This window comes from Pterocles gutturalis, unplaced genomic scaffold, assembly GCF_000699245.1.
Source record: "Pterocles gutturalis isolate BGI_N339 unplaced genomic scaffold, ASM69924v1 scaffold41710, whole genome shotgun sequence".
NCBI lineage: Eukaryota > Metazoa > Chordata > Aves > Pterocliformes > Pteroclidae > Pterocles > Pterocles gutturalis.
The window spans coordinates 1-7,997 of record NW_010139751.1 but is presented as its reverse complement, the minus strand read 5'-3'; the positions used below and the strand labels follow the sequence as shown (position 1 = coordinate 7,997).

At 48.1% G+C, this 7,997-nt stretch overlaps 1 protein-coding gene across 1 annotated transcript in view; it reads right to left on the bottom strand.

Annotated features, from left to right (window-relative positions):
• LOC104469076 (sodium- and chloride-dependent GABA transporter 2-like) overlaps positions 1-433 on the bottom strand; it is an 8,855-nt gene extending 8,422 nt beyond the window's left edge. Inside the window, exon 1 of the mRNA XM_010083424.1 lies at positions 398-433. The gene's annotated coding sequence lies outside the window, so the exon portion shown is untranslated. The remainder of the gene's footprint in view (positions 1-397) is intronic.
• Positions 434-7,997: the final 7,564 nt, after the last annotated feature.

Genomic DNA, 7,997 nt, shown 5'->3' with positions numbered 1-7,997 from the left:
TGCCAGGGGCACCCCCCCCAGCCCCAGCCCGCCACTGCCATTCATGCCCATCTGCAACTCCCTCACCGGAAGAGCAGGAAAAGGCACTGGCAGCAAATGACACTCTCTTCTATCCGGGGAGAGGAGAGAGTAAAAAAAAACAAAAGGCGGCAAAGTAGCACTTTCAACCTCTCCCCTCCCCCTGCATAGTCCCATATAAAAAACACTTTGGGACATGAAGAGGAGCAAGAAACACTGGCAGGCATTTGACAGCAGCCAGCGGAAAGGACCCCTCCACGCTAGAAAATTATTAAACAGGCAGAAAGCGCACCGTGACCTCTCTCTCATCCACGGCAGACCCAGGTGGGTGTGGGGCAAAGTGGGAGCAGGGCAGAAGAAAATAGGGGCAGAAGGTTACCTTGCAGACGGCACTGTCGGGGCACAAGCCGACGGGAGACGCGAAGGCAGGACCGAAAGGTGCTGGCTATTTAAAGTGTGGAAAGAAAAATTCAGCAGTGGTGTAATCCTAGACTTCGCCCAACCCACATTCCTTCCCCCACCCCCCAGGGCTGGACAAAAACCTACACATGACTGATTTCATGGCCAGTGCAAAGGGGCTCATTCCCCCTGCTTGCAAGAAGGGCTCACACCACCTCTGCCACTGCTCTCCCTTCCCGTCCGGGGACCGTGTGGCTCCTGCTCTCCATCATTTCTCTGCCCAATGCTTTCCCTGGAAGCATGGGAGAAAGGGGAGACCACCCCATCCAGGTACCCCTGCAGCCCTGCCAGAGGGGTCCAAAGCCCCGAGACCTGCTGGGAAGAGGTAAGAGCCAAAATAAGAATTCACAGTGAATTCCGAACATGGGATCTCTCCTCGGCAGGGAGGACATGGGCACAGGGCAAAGTCCTGCATCGCAGCCCAACTCGTGATGCCCAGGGGGACAGCCAGGCCGTGCTGTGGCCCGGAGCAGTGTCGGACAGCAGAGCTCTGAGCTGGAAATAAACTCTGCTAAACTCTCTGCTGCTTCTTACTAAGGGCCCAAAACAGCCTCATTCAGAAATTCGGCAGGTTGCAAACTGTCTTTCCTCACGCAGGGATCTTTGCCACTGGTCTCTCCCAGGAGCAGTACTGCCCCATCCCAGGACATCACTCCAGAAGCCACAATGTGAGCAGGCAAGCAAGCAGCAGATGAAAAATCATGCAGCAGGGAGAAAAGCAGCCCCAGTTACGTACACCTGACACTGGGCTGCAAAACTAGCTGTGGCTGCCCAGGAAGTAGATGTTGGGATTATGACAGGTATTACCTGATGACATTAGCTCTGTGCTTTGAGACCATAAATAGGCAAACAGAACAGGATTCGTGGTAGATGTGTTACAGCTGTGATGGTCCAAGGATGTCAGTGAGGCAAGGTTTTAAAATATTTTTATTACATCTGTTGATGAAAATATGGGGCAAGAAAGAATAAGAAAATATCATGCTTTAGGGTTCGGTGTCCTTTCAGGCCTGCAAAGCAGAAGCAGAACATGAGCTGTGTACAGGCAGTTTAAGAATGTAATAGGAGAACAACATGAATGAAGCAGCAAACACTGAGGTGTCACCACATTAATCTATGGTGTACCTACACAGCACTGGACTTCCTACAGGAGAAACAGGGAAGGAGAAAAGGGATGGGCAGAGGTAAGGAATGTATTCAACCACGGAGTGATCAAATACACCATGACTCCACATCTTGGGAAGAGATGCCTAGAATAAAAAGAGGGTGACAACAGAGGTCTAGGAAAAAAGGAAAAGACAGAGCAGATGAATATGTTATTCACTACATCTCATAATGCAACAACTAGTGGCACTTGATGAAACCTTTTGATTTAAAACAAAAGGAAATACTTTTTCTTCTCACTGTGCATAATTAATTAAACATGGTTCCCATGGCTGTTGCCACAGAAAGGAACTGCTCAGAAAGGAACTAGGCCAGTTCACAAAGGGCTGCTCTTGTGTAGCAGTGATTAAACAGAATGGTCCAAATAAAACAGTCAGCTCCAGTGCTCAAAGCAGTGGTTGCTGGAAACCAGGGAAGATGTTCCAGGGGAGGAATTCTGTGAGATGGTAAGAAATGGAGAACTTCCCTGCGCAGAAACCATCTCACAGTGAACAGTGTTGTTGTTAAATAGTTAGGGTAAGTATATAGGGATTAAAAAACCACAGCAAAGTCAACTAATACCTTGCCTTGTGCAACAAATTGGTTGGTAAGGAGAAAGGAGATTGAATAAGGAAATATTTCTAGTATTGTGTGCATCAGCATCACTGCTCAAATATCCCTGGATAATCCCGATCACTACAGTGCACTGATGGCAATAATCAACAAGATTACAAGCTAATTGGCAGGAACTAATAGACTATGATAGGAAACTGTGTAATCAATAACAAACTATTTGGCTTCCGCCGAGTGAGATAAGGCTACACTGAACACAACTAGTTGAACATGAAAACAAATGTTCAGTGTAAACATAACCAGCAAGGGGAAGTATTAAATCTACAAGTACAAAAGCAAGCTGGAAGATGCTGAGCAAAGCATATTTAAAGTAAAACATCACCTTACACATCCTCTGGGGTGAAACAAGAAAAAGTCCATATGGTTTGGGAGATGTTACTTGAGACATTAAAAAAAAATACTCAATCTTTTTACTGAAGATAGGAAGAGAAGTGAACAACAAACATCACAAAGGATCAGTTAAGACTACAGAAAAAAATAATTTCAATACACATTTTTGAAATTGCAGAAGGCAAAAAAAACTGGGAGGGACTTTAATCAGCCCGTCAGAGACAATCAAAATCTAAAGGGGAAAAATGCAAAGGATGAAATCTCGCTGTCTAAGATTTTGAGTCTGTAACCATATGTAAGCCAAGTTGAAGAAAGGGGACAGTCAGAAACAAAACCTTAGCAAACAGATTTGGAAGAAACCAGAGAGACAGAAAAAAGCGAATCTTTTAAAAAGAAAAAGGAACAAGCCTAGATAACATACACACTGTAGTAACAAGGAAACAATTTTATCTCAAGATCTACTGAGATAATGCTGTTTTAAAGTTTTTTGATAGCTACACAGACATATGTTTTATTTATATTAATATGAACACCAGGGAAGGGCTTTTGCAGCGGCATTAGCCATGCGGAGTCGTGCAAGCTGAACATCATCAGGCAGCTGCAGAGCATCTTCCCCCCCAGTGCTACAAGTGCCAGCGAGCGGCAGTGCTTATGCTGGCCCCCGTCCCACGTGCATCACTCTCACAGCACCCCCCAGGATGGCACAAGGGGGTTATTTTGTGCACAGCCTCCCCTGCCAGAGGTACGAAATGGGAGGCTGCTTATTCAGTAACCCCCCCCCCAGAGCACAGGACTGAAGATGGCACCAGCCAAAGCAGCTGCACTCGTCCCAGCCCCGTTACACAGGACTGGGCCATGACCCCCCCCGTTTATTGGGACAGCCCGTGCTGGAGCGATGCCTCCCAGAGCAGATCCTGAAGCAGCTCCCATGTCCAGGGAGGCTGCCAAGCTGCCTTTGCTGGCGCAGAGCAGTGCAGTGCTCGTGCAGGGGGCACGAGTGGTGCACGGCTGGCTTAGCCACTTCTCCCCAACACCCATTTTGCAGAAGAGCAAGAGCGCTGGACCGAGGGGGGTCTCTGTCAATGTACCTCACACCTCTGCCAGCACGAGGGCTGGAAAATCCTGATTCTGAAAGCTATTGAGTCCTCTCATTGCATTTATGATGCATTTTGCATATCTGTCTCTTTACCTTACAACGCTTGCCAAGATTTCTGTCTTCAGCTTGGTCCCAGCCTTCCACCAGCAACTGAGGCGGCGCTCGTGGGGAAGTGCTCCATCTGAAGAAAGCAAGGCTGGAACAAGCTTTCTCTGGAGATAACGAGGTACTCTGACATTTTCTGGGTCAGATATGCACAAGAACTGGCCCCAGCCCACCCCATCCTGCACAGCTGGCACACACGAGCGCTGGCCCTACGTGCTCCAGTAGCAACCACAGGACCTACTCCCAGGTCTGGTCTTGCTTCACGCCTACATCCAGCTGAGCAGGGAAGGAGCATTAATTAGATTCTTTCCTCCAAAGCACCCAGCCACCTCCAGCCACCCAGAAAGGTGATTCAAACCTAAAAGGAGGAGAGATTCAAAGGCACTTGCTTAGAGAGATGATGAGGGGAAAAGAGGAGGGAAATGGTTACCGGGAGACATACACAACCTCTTACTGCTCTGCAGGTAGCAGCAACTTTCAAATGAACTTACGCTCCTAACCCCCAAAGCACTTTTAGGAGAGTGGCCAGGGCACAATTGCTGCTGCCGCCTCATCGTTCCCAAGGCGAAGAAGGCATCAGCCACAACTGACTTTTGCTGAGCACTGAGAGCAGCTATGCTCCCCAATTCGACCTCCCCCTCCGTTCCTCTCTCAGATGTGACAAACTGCCTCCATGTGTTCTGGGGCCATGTAATCTTGCAAGCCACCTCCCAGCTTCCAGGAACGCAATTTGCCGTTATATTATCTGGGAACCAAAGGCCAGAGCAAATACGATGCATTTCCTCTATCTGATAACCACTCTGCTACTGGCCTTTTCAGCCTGAAAATGTTATTCATCTTAAGTGACCATGGCTAGAGCAAGCAAAATTGTCACAAATATGCACAGAAAGGGGATAAACAGAGGCTGATACACGCTGGCACATTACAGGAACCTGGAGACCACTCAGTGGAGAAAGGAGCCAAAGTAAGCACAAAGGACTGACTCCTGCTTGAGCCACTGAGGCCCCTCCCAGAAAGGCACATATATTTTAAAAGCACAGTGGCAGGAGCCAAAAGCCATTGCAAGAGCCTGCGGTTCCTACAGTGACAAAAGATCCTACTGCAGCCATTTAGACAGCCTCACTCAGACACAGCCTCCTTAGCAAGTACCTGCTTCCAAATAATGACCTGAATGACCAGAATCCCGAGGCAAGAAAAACCCTGTCCCCACGAGACACCTGCAGAGCAGCGGAGGCCTCACTTTTGTACCCAGCCTGTCTGTGGGGCAAGATAGGACTGTTCGTGGACACCGTGTTCTGCATACAGGAGATAAACAGATGACACTCCTGCACCAGCCAGAGCTCACGGACCAGCTTGAACGCAGGACGGCATGCTGACAGTGAGTGCAGCACTGGGGAACCCTCACCTGCAGATATTGCTGCCGTACCCCTCGCTCCTCTGCACACAGGACCTATGGGCAATGCTCACACGGCGCTTGGTGTGGAGGGTGATAAGTGTGCTGGTGAGTCCCCCTAACTGTGGACCTCTGATCAAAGGTCAAAAGCAGTACAGCACAGGGGGAGATAAGTTGACACCAAAAGGACTGTGCCCCCAGACCTGCTTTGACCATAATGCAAACTCCCAGCCACGTAAGGGAGGAGCAGCATCAGAGCTGCTGATTCGCATCGCCAGTGTCTCAGCTACACCCAGTGATGGTGGTCCCCCCCCAAAACAGGATGGAAACAGCAGTGCTTCTCAGGTGTGCCCTTGCCAATCGGGAACAACAAACCCAAGACTAAGGCAGGAACGCACAGGCATTTGTATTGCACGCACAAGCACAAGCACAGAAGGAGTGCCCAGGCAGGCAGATCTGCAGTGCTTTGCATCTCACCTCTGCTTTGACTTCTGCTTAGCAGCTTGTCACTGTTAAATGCTCTAGCCCTTTGCACAGAGGAGCAAGGAACAGGTATTTTTCTGCTCAGAATTAAGAAGTGCCTCCATTTCATTTATGGACAAAACCAAAAGCACTGCAAGGCAGTTACAAGCACGTATGTATAGATACCTATATATGCTTATAACATAATATATAACATAAACAAGACTCCTGCGTCTGGAGTCTTCAACCTTTTTTATCATCTCCTGCTTTCCTTCCAACTCCATCAGGTACCACCACTTCCTCAGGACTCTTCCCTAGTTCCACTTCACCAGCAACTGGGCAGCCTGAACAAACCCTTGCAGAGTAACTGTGGGAACAGAGCCTGAGCACATTTTAGGGAGAGGGCAGGAATCACTACTCTTCTGAAGACTAGTTGTTGACCTCCTGATGCAAAAATTGATAGTTTGCATCAAGAAAATAAAACTCACCAGATTGTTCTTGCAGCCAAGGAGCCCATTAGAGGGCATTTTCATATCATATGTCAAAGGAAACCACAATCTCAGGCTAGTGGTGATAACAGCACTGTTCAGGTGGCCCAGAAGTGAGAAGATGGAGATCAGCATATTGATTAGGTATGGGGTAGATTGGGGGGTAAGAGAAGGAGCTGTATATTGGGACCATCGAGATGATGGTCTTTCCTTATCCTCTGCACTGCACACCTTACTCCTCTGAGATGAAGATGATAAATCTGAAACAAATTGTCCGCACAAAGAATGAAATCAAAGGTATTGATAGGGCTGGGATTTTAGATGCCCATGTGCCCTATCTGCCTGGAAGAGGAATGTTCTGGCAGGAAAAAGGAAAAGCTCTTCTCAGAGGTGAGACAGGGTTGCACCTGCTTAACTGATTCTTGCACAGAAAACCTGTAATCTGGTTTTAAACAGGCGTCTGGGCAGTTTTCTCAGAGCATCTGTTCATGCTTATTTGCTTACTCTAAAAAGAGTGAAATAATACTTTTTACTTTACTTTTTAATTCAAGAGACCTAGTGGGCTGGTAACCACTCACAATACAAAGTTTCCATTCTGAGAGAAAATCCAATAGATAGTCATTGGTGGACAGAATAAAAGTTTTTAAAAGTTTCTCAGAAATAAGTTTTCTAAGAGATGACAAAGTGAAAAACTTTGGCATTTTGGAAAAGGTTAATAAGAAATAAAACATGGGTTCTTGTTCTTCCAGCCTCCAAAAATCAGAAATACAGCAGATTTTCAGAAAGCTCCTGCATTGCCAGGAAGCGTTACCTCTTCAAAACCTCCCAGGCAGCCCTCATCTCTGCACAAGCTGAGCTCCTGGGCCAGCACAGTGCACAGGGATGCTCTACTTGGAGAAGCACCACCTGGGAGTCCAGAGCCCACCCCTGAAATGCTGCTTGGTCCCAGGCACCCTGCCAGGCTCTGCAGAGCTTCGCTGTGATCACCACAGAGCGTATCCACTCCCAGATGCTGCTCATCGGAAGTGGCTCGTGTCCCCTGGGCTGCCCTGCTAAAGTCCCTGCAAGGCAGCATAGGCAGACACTCAGGAGTGCTGAGGTACCTCTGCAGACAGATTAGAAAGGAGCTCACATACTGGAAATGTGCTCCTTACCACTCATGTACTGAACTAGTTCAATGTGTGGTGGGATTTGAGACGTAACATGAGCAAGAGCTAGAGCCTTTAGACATCTTCCCAGACGGATGGGATTGTGCCTGAAGCAAGCTTCACATCGACTGTCTACACGTCTTTCCTGTTCTGGTGGTCAGTTGCAACATATCATGGCCCCAAGCCTCTTTCTCTCAGGTTTAGACATTTTTTTCTTCAAAAATTCAGGTAAAGAGTCATTCACGAGTTTTAATAACTTAAGGCAATCTTATTATTCTTATATTCATGAGTGTCAGAGATGAAAAAGCTGAGACTCAGATTAGATCCAGCTGACGTCTGAAGAAAATTAAATCTTCTGGCCAAGAGGAGGAATGGCAGTGGAGCAGAGACTTGGTGCCCAGCAAAGCCACATGCTACATGGAGTAGGAAGCTTCTTGGCATGGCTCGAGAGCTGCCTTCTCCAGAGGGAATGAAAGGGGCGATGCTGCTGCTCACGTCTGTTGTGGTTTTGTGTAGTGGGTTTGTTTGGTCAGTAAGCAGGGAAAGATCTACAGTGATGGCTCCTGTGAGAAACTGCTGGAAGTTTCCCCAGCTCCAGGCCAGACACTCCTCTGGCCAAGGCTGAGCCCATCAGCACCTCTGCAAATGACACATCTAAGAGGGGGCACAGCGAAGGGAGGGGCAGCACAGTGCCTGGTTGGTCTGTCCATCCAGCTGCTGCCTGC